General features: G+C 36.6%; 1 non-coding gene across 1 annotated transcript; it reads left to right on the top strand.

Annotated features, from left to right (window-relative positions):
• Positions 1 to 1,159: 1,159 nt before the first annotated feature.
• On the top strand, positions 1,160 to 1,263 carry LOC115940489 (U6 spliceosomal RNA). Its single transcript, XR_004075235.1, has one exon. It is a non-coding gene; the product is annotated as a U6 spliceosomal RNA (small nuclear RNA).
• The last annotated feature ends 12,589 nt before the right edge of the window (positions 1,264 to 13,852 follow it).

Below are 13,852 nucleotides of genomic sequence, written 5' to 3' on the forward strand. Positions count from 1 at the left end.
GACTCTTAACAGATCAGCTTTAAAACATAATGTAGAATCATGATTATTTTAATCATGATTTTTGTCAATGGTGATTCTGTTCCTCTCCCTTAGGGGCTCATATCCAATGTATTTGAGTTCTAGACAAGGGGGATATATGTAGCATGGACATTTGCTCACATCATTATTAGTTGCCTCACCGTCTGTCCCCAGATGATAATTACATCTCTATTTTTACTGATGGAGATTTTAGAATTATTACAACTATAGAGACAGATCCGCACAGGAGTTTCAATGCTTCGGAAGTTAAAATTAGTTTCTCATTTCTTAGTTTCATTTTGACACCGCCATTCCCATAAAGGCTTCAATAATTAAATGGAAATACTTGTGGATATCAACTATATACAGTATTGGCATCTCTGAAGGTAGATTAGTATATACAATGAACGTGAGAGGGAGGAAGAACATGAGGGAATGGTTGATTTTTTTTTTTTTTTTTGGTGGAGGTTTTCCTCAATTTCAAAATATTTTTTTATGGAGAGGGAGAGGGAAAGTTAGCTCCTAAAAATAGGCTTTTATACAATCAAGTTTTGGAGAATCAGGAAGATAAAAGATCTTAAAGATTTTTCAAGTACAAAATGTATACACCTTTGCTAAGTAGATGTAAACTTTGTGTTATCACAGTACAGTACTTCTCATAAGGCAGCTGTACTTTTCTGATTTATGTGTTAGCTCTTTTTAATAAACATTTGAAAAGTTTTGGGGCTCCATGTGCAGTGATCAAAAATGTGTGAGTCATACAGCTCACAATTAGCAGTGAACTTGCACAACCTCTTTGCCTTCAGCAGTTGTCACTTTGTTTAGGCAGCATTTGTGTCAAAGAACCCTCTAGAAACACAGAATATTCGCAAAAGGAAACGATAAAATGACGTACCCTGTGGAGTTTGGTGTATCTGGTGAGAATCTAATTGTATTTTGCTGGTTTCAAGGCTCTAAGTTAGATTTTCAGTGCAGGGATGCACAACATCTAAGTAAGGGACAGCAAATAAATGCTTACAATTGCTTTTGTTCTGGAGCTTAAACTTTTTTTTCCTTAAGGTTCTCTAATTATTAAGGTATTTTAACTTAATAGATATTTCTAAGTTCATCTATCACATAGGAATCAAAGCAAAACAGACCTGCCCTAGATTCGGCAGCACATTTACTAAAATTGGAATGATACAGAGATTACATAGCCCCTGAGCAAGGATGACACAAAAAGCACAACAGACCTAAACCATAAATGCTGACCAGAATCACAAAAAGATATCCCTAAAATCTGAAAGCAAAACAGAAGGCAGGAACTAAGGAAAGTAGCATAGTTTATCACATAAATAAAAGAATTGATTTATATCGGAGTGTCTCAACTTCTGCAATATTTGGAACGACTCATTTTTTAGTATATGTGCTGCCGAAGTGAGCACTGGAACGACTCATTTTTTGTTGACAATCTTGTGCATCACAGGATGCTTAGCAGCATCCCTGGCCTCTAACCACTAGATACCAGTACCACACATCCTCCCTGAGTTGTGACAACCCAAAATGTCTCCCTTCTTTGCCAAATATCCCCTAAGGGAAGAAGGCAAAATCATTTCCCTCTCACTCTTTGAGAATCATTGATCTAGCTAAAAGCTTATCAATTTGTGCATATGCAGGTGTATTTGGTAGATTTTTTAGAAGGAGGATTGCTGGATCAAAGAGGTGGAGGACACTGCCTGGTGCTTCATAGTGTCACGGAAAGGTGAATGGTCAAACACTGATTTTTTTGCCAGACTGATAGGTGAGGGAAAAAATGTCTCTGTGTTGATTTGCTTTGTATATTCAAGCTTATTTTGACAGGACAGTTTTTACTTATTCTGTTGTCAAGGGGATCACCTTAACAGCATTTGTTACTTCTTCAAAGCCATGCTTCTCAAACTTGGTCATTGTTCAGACAATTTAAGGAAAGGACCAAAGTTATTTTGGTCTCCCTCTGTGGACTTTAATGATTTTTACTAGACAATTACTTCAGTAGGTTCAAACAAATGTATAAAAAAGCCTATCTGTAGCTTACATCTTCAATGCAGCTATAAAAGTGAAGTCATCAGTGTATAAATTACATAATAACAGAACAATCAAACCGAAACGTTTAAATTAACAATGCTAATTTAATGTGGCCATCGATACACCGTGAACATTTCATCACCGCAGACAATATGACTATGGGCCTGCTTGTTAAGGACCATACTTATGTGTTTGCCTTTGCCTTTCCTACGGAGTGCCACAGGATGTGGCAATCCGCCCTCCATTGCTAAGCTACTCTATCACCTTAGGTCTCATGAAAAGATCCAGGGAAGCATGCGACCTTCTTTTTTAGTACAAAATTAACATTAATGTATACATCTCCTTTCTTCCCAGAACCCCCTTCCTCCAATTGTAGAAGCATTTCTGGAAGCTTTGTCCCCCAGGCCCTGTGCAATTGTATTCTAATCTTTCTCGAGAAATGACAGTATTGATGGCCAAGAATTTCCTTTCCTGTCAAATAATCAAAATTATCAATTGTGTTTTTCAATTATGACTGTATTTTGATTGTTACCATAAAGTATCTACTAACATGGTCATGACTGTCTTTAAAATGGCCTTGGATATTGATGCCTAATTAATAAATGAGACCAGAATAATATTTAGGAAGCAGTAATAAAATGAAGCTTCAAGAAGAACGTAAGTTATAAACATCAACATCACCCCATTTTATCTTTTCTTTGATCATCACACGTTTCCGGTGTTAAGTTTTAGTATCCGTTCACATTTAGCTTCTTATTGTGTCAACTTAATGATAATCAAAAATATCAGGAACAACTAGAAGGGGAGGAGATAATATTCTTAAATATGGGCAGTGCCAGTGCCCACATTTATACTCAAATTTTTGTGGATTTAGAGCTTTTTGCTAAGTAGTTGAAAACCAATTTAGGATAGTTTGTGTGCATGAGAATCATAAATTTCTATGAACGTTGCATGATGGTTTGAAGTATTTTAACAATTCTGTTTTATGCATATATGTACATATTAATTGTCTTCTGTCATTCCTTGTTCAAAATGTATTTGATTCGCTTCACTGGAAGAGACACTTATAAATAACACCAGTAAATATAAAGGCAATTGTTCAAAATTATGAAAAAATAAGAAAAATTACAACAAAACTTTGGACAGAATATTAAATTCAACTCTTCCTGGATGGCAGGAAGAGGTAGAAAGGGAAATACTATGCATCACATATTTTCATAGTTTGGTAAAGGAAAATGCACATTGCTTCATAACACCATATCCTTTTGAGAAACTCTAGGTAATTTTTCAATTTTAATATTTTGAGGTCCATTGTACTACATAATAATGGTCAATGACCTAAAATTATGGCTTTTTTAAAAAATAAAAGATGGAGAAATATTATTTCCATGGCCTTTGGCCATTTTATATTTATTTAAATAAAAATCAAAGCCCTAATATTACAACTTAACTCAGTGAAGACATTTTGACTGGGTGCAGAATTCATATAGCATTAATCAGTCTGATAATCATTTTATTTTTTTAAGATTTTATTTATATATTTGACAGAGAGAGAGAGAGAGCACAAGCAGGGACAGCTGCAGGCAGAAGGAGATGCAGGTTCCCCACTGAGCAAGGAGCCCAATGCGGGGCTCGATCCCAGGACCTCAGGATCACCGCCAGAGCTGAAGGCAGATGCCCAACTGACTGAGCCACCAGGCATCCCTCTAATAATCATTTTAGAATAGGAATTAGCAAACTTTTTCTACAAAGAGTTGCATCGAAATATTTTAGACTTCGTGGGTCACACGTTCTTTGTCACAACTACTCAACTCTGCTATGGTAGCATGAAAGCAGCTATAAACAATTTAAAAGTGAATGGGCTTACTGTCTTCCAATAAAACTTTATTTACAAAAACAGGTGGTGGCCTGGAATTGACCCATACATATCATGTATCCTGGAGTATATTCTCAAATACGAATTACCTTAATGATCCCTTTAGCTTTTTATCTGCTCAACATGAACACTAGTACATTCCAAACTGAAACACTAACAGAAAAATGCAAAAAGGGAGAGGAATAAACAAACTTGGATATATTTATACAAATGAGCACCACTCTCCAGTTAAAAGCAACAACCTAGTGATATGTGGATCAACATGAATGAATCTCAAACATTTCCTGCTGTGTGAAAAAAACAGACACAGAAGAATACATACTGTATGATTCCATTATGTAAAGTGGTAGAACAGGCAATGCTAACCCATAGTAATAGAAAGTGATATAGAGGATGCCATTGACTGGGAAGGGGTATGAAGAAACTTATTTCAGTGGATGTAAAATCTACCTCATTAAAAAAAACAAAAACAAAAACCCTCCACCTCATTTTTTAAAAGGGTAAAAAAAGTAAAAAATTGCTCAAGAAGTCCTTCACTTGCCAAAACCATCCCGATCATAACAGGAATGTCAGTGACATGGGACTGAGGTCAAACCCATAATTTGATTCACTGATATACAGATGGCACTTATTTACATATTGGAGAAGTTAGGTTTCACATTTACTTAGTTTGACTTATTTTGTTTTATGGCACAGATATGAGAAAGGGAAGAAAGCTAACATATCTAGAAAATTCATGATGTGCCAAACATTGTGTTACATGTTACTTAATCTCGTAAATCTGTGATACAAACATGAGTAAACTGAGACTTTACAAAATTATGAAACTTGTCCAAGGGCGCGGACAGTACATCACAAAACTATACAATCCTTATCTGTCTAATCTCAAATTCTAGTTCCAACCTTAGTATCACTAGCAGTTTACTCACAGAAGACTCAGAGAAACTAAAGTGATGATCACAAATTGTCATTGTAAAGGGAGTCCCCTTTAAATGTGGCTTAAAAGATGTGATCAGAGATGTTGGTAAACCTTAAATCCCTAGTAAGGCTGAGCCAGTAGTACTTTAACCACTTTTTTTTCCCCTTTTTTTGAAAGATTTTAGTTTTAAGCAGTCTCCACCCCCAATGTCAGGCTTGAACTCACAACCCTGAGATCAAGAGTTGCATGCTCTAACAACTGAGCCAGCCAGGCACCCGGTGAAGCACTTACTTTAAACAAAACCCAATCTGGTGAGAGTACTTTTGGGAGTAAATTTCCATAGCAGATTAGCAGGGAATGTTCCTAGTGTTTGCATTGGAGCCCAAATAGGTTGTTTTTAGCTTCCGGTCATGCCCATAGGCTCTGGCATCACAGATTACTGTCCGTTTTGGGATCTGTGTCTCAGTAGTATGTGTGTGAAAGACCATAAAGGAATGTGAACTTAGGGAAAGAATGTCCCTGAAAAGATGTTGCAGAAAGCCATCAGTTCTGTGGCTGGTATCGGTAAAGCATATTCTTCTCCCTTTTCCGTAACCACCACATTTACCATTTGACATAAAAAATGGTTTGCCCATTGTACTGTGGGCTATACTCCGCACCCGTCACACACTGAAGTGATAATAATGGGGTGTCATGCAGTAATATGTCTGTGGACACTAGTAATACAATTTAAAAATTGGAATTCTTTCTCAGGCAATGTCATGAGGCTTTTGCAACTATATTCAGAGAAAACATGCATTTTCTATGTGAAGAAATGAAAGCTAAACGACTATTTCACTATCAGCCATTTTGAACAAAACTCCCTCATGCATCATGCCTATTATCCCGATTCTTGGGTTTATCTTCCAGATCTCTTATTTTCTTTATAAAATATTCTCTGCTGGTTAAATTTGCAGGGTTCATTAGATATAAGCTACCATTTCTTAGTAAACAAGTGGAGACCAGATAAGATGCCCCCCAAAATGATTACCCCAAAAGGAAAATGTAAACTTTAGTATCAAATGTATTTCTGTAGGGGTGCCTGGGTGGCTCAGTCGGTTAAGTATCTGCCTTCAGCTCAGGTCATGATTCCAGGGTCCTGGGATCAAGCCCTGCGTCTAGCTCCCTGCTCGGCAAGGAGCCTGCTTCTCCCTCTCCCCCCCGCTCATGCTCTCTCTCCCTCTCTCTCAAATAAATAAAATCTTAAAACAATGAAATAAAGGGGCGCCTGGGTGGCTCAGTTGTTAAGTGTCTGCCTTCGGCTCGGGTCATGATCCCAGGGTCCTGGGACGGATCCCCGCATCAGGCACCCTTGGCGGGAAGCTTGCTTCTCCCTCTCCCCCTCCCCCTGCTTGTGTTCCCTCTCTCACTATGTCTCTCTCTGTCAAATAAATAAAATCTTAAAAAAAAAAACAAAAAAAAAACCCCCAATGAAATAAAATGTATTTATGTAATCGAACTTATAACCACCTTCATTTTTAATTTTTTAAAAAGATTTATTGATTTATTTGAGAGAGGGAGAGAGCCCGCGCACCTGCAAAAAGTGGGGGAAGGGCAGAGAGAAAGGGAGAGAAATCCTCAAGTGGACTTCCCCTGAGTGCAATTCCAGGACCCTGAGATCTTGACCTGAGCCAAAACCAACAGTCAGCCACCCAACCAACTGATCCACCTAGGCGCCCCTATAACCACCTGCATTTTTTAAAGAAAACACACAATGACTTTGCCAAAACATTAAGGCTTTCATTTTCACTTCGGATATTGTTTCAGCATGCTATAGTTCTCTTTGTTTTCCTAATGAGCATTTTTAAACATCTCTTATTTTATTCAGTGTCTCAAGTCACACTAATGATAGAGTGCCTGATAGGATCTGGAAGTTTCCCATAATGCTGGCCATTACTGAGCTTCAAGTGGAAGGCGTTATTGACATTGAAAGAGGCCCAGTTTCTTTAAGTCATCTATTACTTGGCTTTAGGGTGACACGTCAGAGAAGGTAATATATCAAGCAAAAGTATGCGGCTCGGTTTTGCTAATGCAATTTATGCTCAACTGTGACATGAAATTTAAGATGGAAAATCCTATTAGGTCCTCATTTGCTCCTTAAGCCTGAGCAGCACTGGTGTTATGCTCAAACTTTATGCATTTAATATTCATTAATATACAGTGCCTGCAAAGTGAAGACCAAAGAAAGTTGGACACAAACGGAAAGAACTCAGTATTGTTCAGGAAAATATTTCTATTGTTTTTCAGTGGGCATCCCAATACATTTTATTTTTTAACATGTGGAATTTGTCTTCCTCATTAAGATTTAAAGGTTCTATCCTATGAAAACGTTAAGTAGAGATGACTGGGTGACACATTAATTCCACTTTCTATCTTAATTTCCTGCTCTACCATAACTGTCTTTATTGCACTTGTGATGTGAGATGCTACATGATGACGTTTAAGCCTCTTCTTTGCACATGTGCAATATACTGTAAGTACCCTTCACTTGAATACAAATGCTCCCTGTTATATTTTAAATGCTAACTAGAAGCTTGTATTAATCATTTTTTCTTTACCACATGCTGGAAAAATGCTACGTTTTTATTTGACGAGACCAGATTCTTCCATAATGAGGTTTAATTGTCTACTCAATGAGACTGCTGAACTTTGCTGAGTGGAGAAATGAGAGGTTCATGTCCCTAGGTCATATAAATACTTCTCCCACTGGTGCTGGACAAGATATGAGAAGTACAAATTTGGAAAGGCAGGACCTAACTTACGGATTTTCCTCATTTTACAACTGCCAGAAGAACGTTTTGGCATGACTTGCCTGTCTGAGCTTTGTGGTGGCTCAGGAAGGTCCCTATACCTACCATAGAAATGAACAGCACAAAAGCACTGTGTATGTATGAATGCATTCTATGCACTTAGGTTAACATTCATGACCATTAAAATGTCTAATTAACCTATTGCAATTGGACTTCTCACCTTTGCTAGCTAGCACAAGCTCTCAACTGACCATTTTGATTATGTAAAATCATTAAACTATTTTCTGCCATTTAACTGAAAATATTGTGAGTTATTAGATTCTTTAAAAAAATCTAAATACATTTAATGCCTTCAAAACAGTTTTTCAGGCTTAGGGAAATATTTTCAACTGGTTTCATCAATAATCAATGGGATTCTCAGAATAAATGGTAGAAACATTTTGCCCACTTTGAAATATTAACAAAGAACAGTTGAAAATAGGTCACAGATTACATATATATATATATATATATATATATATATATGTATTTTTTTTTTTTTACTTTATCCACTGTTGAAACCATTTTCTTCTTTTAAAAAAAAAAATTTCAATCACACTCCTATCATTTTAGCTTGGCTGCTTTTCTCTTCATGTTTGAGCTAATGCAATTAGCTCTTCATTAGTCACACTTCCAATCCACCTTACAAAGTGCCATAAAACTAATCTCCCTTATACTTTGCTATAATATGTCACTTCTCTTATCAAAAGCATTCAAAGTTTTCGTGTTGCTTATGCAGGACAGTGTTCCAATTATAACTGCTGTCCATAGTACTAGCCTACTCAGACTTTTCAAGGTTTCCTCTATGTTTCAAACACATCCTCTGCTTCAGTCTATGCAAAGGGTCACTATTTCCAGAGCCTTCCTTATGATCCCTCCCTCTCAGTTGCCTTCATTTTCTTTAGGCCTCTAACATACCCTTCTTAGTTCCTCTCCATCTACTTAAATTCTATTTTCAATGTTCGCATCCTATTTTATGATGCCAATGTAGTGTTGACTTGTGTGTGTTTATGTACTTACTGAATAACTTACTTTCTTACTATTTGGTGGATAGTCTGAGTTTTAATACAGCTATAGATTCCTGAGTTTTAGTATAGCTATAGATTCATGTAAACATGTTCCCATTTTTCTGGGATACACACCCAGGTGTGAAACTGCTGGGCAGTGCTATGCTGAGAAATACTGGGCCCAGCGGCACAAGGGAAAATCAGTAAGATTGAATCTTTCTCCAATCCAAATTCTGATATTTTGTATTTCATGGATTTTTGCATTAATTTTGGTGTTTGAAAATACTACATTGAAATAACATTTGTGGGCGCCTGGGTGGCTCAGTTGGTTAAGCGACTGCCTTCAGCTCAGGTCATGATCCTGGAGTCCTGGGATCGAGTCCCGCATCGGGCTCCCTGCTGAGCAGGGGGTCTGCTTCTCCGTCTGACCCTCTTCCCTCTCATGCTCTCTGTCTCTCATTCTCTCTCTCAAATAAATAAATAAAATCTTTTAAAAAAAAAAGAAATAACATTTGTTTTTTGACATGCCCTTAAATTTTGTTCTTGAGGTGACACGTAAGTTGGACTTTATGTGTCATTTTGCTACTTGTTTTTTGTGTGATTATTATCTTTTTATCCTCCATTCTTCCATACTGCTTTCTTTTCTGTTAAATACATATTTTCTTGCTTCACTCTAGTTTTTACCCTATTTCCGGGTAAGTTTATGTTTAGCTTTATGAGAAATTGTTGTTATCCAGAGGGGCTTTACCATTTCCTATTCTCACCATTGATGTGTGAGAATTCCAGTTACTCCAGGGCATTCCTAATACTTGGTATTGTCACGTATTTAGATGTTGATGATGTTGTTGATATGGATGAGGATGAGGACGTTGGTGGTTTTAGGCTGCCTAATAGGTATGTAGGGGTTTCTCTTTGTGGTTTTAGTTTATATTTTCCCTAATTGCTAATGATACTGAACTTCAGTTGATGTGATTGCTTGCCATCCATATACCTTCATTGGTAATGTATTTCTGATGATTTTTGTGTGTTCATAAATGATACTGGAATTTTACTTTTCTTATAATGTCTTTGTCTGGTTTTAGTATCAAGATAATTATGGGCTCATAAAGTGAGTTGCAAAGTGTTCCTCTTCTATTTTCTGGAAGAAACTGTACAGAATTGGTGTTATTTTCTTTTATTTTTAAAAGATTTTATTTATTTATTGACAGAGAAAGAGACAGTGAGAGAGGGAACACAAGCAGGGGGAGTGGGAGAGGGAGAAGCAGGCTTCCTGCAGAGCAGGGAGCCCGATGTGGGGCTCGATCCCAGAACCCTGGGATCATGACCTGAGCCGAAGGCAGGCACCCCCCCCCTTATGTTATCTTTTAAGAGTTTTATAGTTTTAGCTCTTACATTTAGGTCTTTGTTTTTTGGTTTTGGTTAGTTTGTTTGGTTTGGTTTTTAGACAGAGAAGGTAGGAAGGGGCAGAGGGAAAGGGAGAGAGAGAATCTTCTTTTTTTTTTTTAAAGATTTTATTTATTTATTTGACAGAGAGAGACACAGCGAGAGAGGGAATACAATGTTCTTCCAGTCTTTGCTTTTAATTGGCTTAATCCTTTTACATTTATTTTAATTCTTGGTAAGTTGGACTTTATATGTCATTTTGCTATTTTCTTTCTGTATGATTATTATCTTTTTATCCTCTATTCTTCCATACTGCTTTCTTTTCTGTTAAATACTTATTTTCTAGTTGACCATTTAAATATCCTTGTGTTTCATTTACTACATATTTTTGAGCTGTTTTATTATTGGTTGCCCTAGGGATTATTATCAATATATTAACATATTAACAACTTTTATCAATCTATTTTGGATTAATACCAATTTAATTTCAATATCATACAAGAACACTGCTTCTGTATAGCTTCATTCCCCCTCCTTTGTGCTTTTTTTTTAAAGATTTTATTTATTTATTTGACAGAGGGAGAGAGAGAGCACAAGTAGGCAGACAGGCAGGCAGTGGGAGAGGGAGAAGCAGGCTCCCTGCTGAGCACAGAGCCCGATGCGGGACTCGATCCCAGGACTCTGGGATCATGACCTGAGCAGAAGGCAGACGCTTAACCAACTGAGCCACCCAGGCACCCCCTTTTTTTTTTTTAAAGATTTTATTTATTTATTTGACAGAGCGAAACACAGCGAGAGAGGGAACACAGCAGGGGTAGTGAGAGAGGGAGAAGCAGGCTCTCTGTGGAGCAGGGAGCCTGATGTGGGGCTCGATCCCAGGACCCTGGGATCATGACCTGAGCTGAAGCAGACACCCAATGACTGAGCCACCCAGGCGCCCCTCCTTTGTGCTTTTATTGTCATACAAATTGCATGTTTGTTCCTTGTGTGCCCATTAACAAAGATTTTTAAAATTATTGCTTTATGCAGTATCATTTAAATGAGATGGGGGAAATATTAACACAAAATATATTTACACCATATTTTATATTTGCCAGTGTAGTTACATTTACCAGTGTTCTTCATTTCTTCATGTGGATTCAAGGTCATTGACTGTCATTTCAGCCTGCATGGACTCCCCTTAATATTTATTCTAAGACATGTCTGCTAGCAACAACTGTGTTTATCTGGGTATGTCTTAAATTCATCATTTTATAGAGTATTTTTCCTGAAAATAGAATTCATGGTTTACAATCTTTTTTTCTTTCAGCACTTCTAGTATATCATCCCACTACATTTTAGCCTCCATTATTTTTGATGAGACATTATTATAAATCCCTTGTATGTGATAAGTCTCTTGCTCTCTGCCTCTATCTTTTGATAATTTGATTGATATATCTAAATGCAGATCTCTTTGAGTTTATCCTAGTTGCAGTTTGTTAGGCTTCTTTGATGTATAGATTGTTTTTGATCAACTTGGGAAGATTTGGCCATTATTTCTTCAAATACAGTTTCTGCCCACTTCTCTCTTCTCTCACTCCCCTCCTCCACCCCAAATATGGTTTTCTAAGAGTTTTGTAGTTTTAACTCTTATGTTTAAGTCCTTATTCATTTTGAGTTAGTTTTCGTATATGGAGTAAGGAGAAAGTTCAACTTCATTCTATTACACGTGAATGTTGTTTTCCTAGCACAGTTGGTAGAAAAGACTGTATGTGCCTATTGCATAGTTTTGGCACCCTTGCCAGAAATCATCTGACCATATAGGTGTGGGTTTATTTCTGGTTTCTCAATTCTATTCCATTGGTCTCTATGTCTGTCTTTATGTCAGCACAGCACAGTTTGTAGTAGGTTTTGAAATCAGAAAGTATGAATCCTACAACTTCATTATTTTTCTGTATTATTTTGGCTCTTCAGGGTCCTTTGAGATTCTATATGGATTAGGATGAGATTCATATGGATTAGGATTTCTATTTCTGCAAATAGTGTCATTGGGATTTTGATAGGAATTTCAAGGAATCATTACATGGCTTTGTGTAATATTGTCATATTAAATTAAGTCTTCCAGTCCATGATAATAGGATGTGTTTCTGCTTTATTATGTCTTCTTTAATTTCTTTCAATTATGTTTTGTAGTTTTCAGAATACGAGTGTTTTACCTCCTTGGTAAATTTGTTAATATTTTATTTTTGATGCTATTGTGAAGGGATTTTTTTCTCATTTCCTCTATAGGATTATTCATTGCCAGTGTATGATGATCTTTTTCAGTTCAAATATATACTTGTTCATTTTCTGTTATATTGATTACTAAGAGAGGGAAGATATATTCTCCAAGTATGTGAATGTGTCCAATTATCCTTTCCATTTTATCAGTTTTTGTTTCATGTATTTTTAAGCTCTATTTTTAGAGCTAAACCAATTTTATTTTATTTAGCTTTACTTTTTGCATGGTACATTCTGTACTGTCTTACTTTTATCCTAATTATGTTTAAAGTGCATTTCTTGTAGATAACACATATTTGGCTATTTTAAAATTAATTCCATAATCTGGTTTAGCATTTTAATACTTATTTTCTGTTTTATCCCTTAGGTGCTGCTGCTGGTGGTGGTCATGGCAGTTGTCTTCTCCCCTTCTCTTCTCTCCTCCCCTTTATGCTTCTCAACATCTTTTCTTCTTCTTTTTGTGTTTATTGTTTCCCACCTTCATAGGGATTACTTGAATATTTTAGTCAACATTTTATGTTTTGTTTTTTACTATATAATTTTGTATTTTGGGGGGGGTGAGGGGAGGGGCAGAGGGAGAGGGAGACAGCGAATCTTAAGCAGGCTCCATGCCCAGCACGGAGCCTGACTTGGGGCTTGATCCCACGACCTTGAGATCATGACTTGAGCCAAAATCGAGAGTCAGGCTTAACCGACTGAGCTACCCAGGTGCCCCTTTACTATACATTTTTGAGTAAAATACTAGTTTCTTTAGAGTTTACTATATGCATTTTAGAATTACTATTTTATCACTTCAAGTGAAATGTGGAACTCTTACCACTATATATTATCCCTTACTCTCCTTTATTTTGTAGTTGTCCAATGAATTACATCTACAGACATTTAACATCAGACACAGTAATCTTTTGCTTTCAACAATACATGTTTCAAAGAACTCAAGAGGAAAAGATATATAGAGATATATACCATTTCTGTCACTTTTCCTTCATTCATAATGTTATAAGATTCTGTTTCCCTTCACTTTTGAAAAATTTCCTGCAGCATTCCCTTAGTTTCCTTCATCTGAGAATGTCTTTAATTCAGTTTAATTCCTGACATTTATTTTTTCTGGATACAGAATTCTGAGTTAACCTTTTCATTCAGCACTTCATAAATATATCTCCAGTGCCTTCTGACCTCCATGGTTTCTGAAGAAAAATGTACAATCCTTCAAATTGTTACTCCCCCACATGCAATGCATTAGTTTTCTCTGGCTATATTCAAAGACATTTTATTTAGTTTTCACATTTTATTCAGTATTCAGATTATAGTTTTCCTTGGCAGAGATTTCTATGCATTAATTCTCTTTAAGATTAGTTGAGTTTTGGAGACTTTTCTGGGGGCGGAGCAAGATGGCGGAGGAGTAGGAGACCTGGATTTCGTCTCCTCTCAGGAATTCAGCTGGATAGGGATCAAACCATTCTGAACACCTACAAACTCAACAGGAGATCGAAGAAAGGAATAGCAACAACTCTCTGAA

Source organism: Leptonychotes weddellii, chromosome X (genome assembly GCF_054177405.1).
Source record: "Leptonychotes weddellii isolate Sample4059 chromosome X, ASM5417740v2, whole genome shotgun sequence".
NCBI classification, from domain to species: Eukaryota; Metazoa; Chordata; class Mammalia; order Carnivora; family Phocidae; genus Leptonychotes; species Leptonychotes weddellii.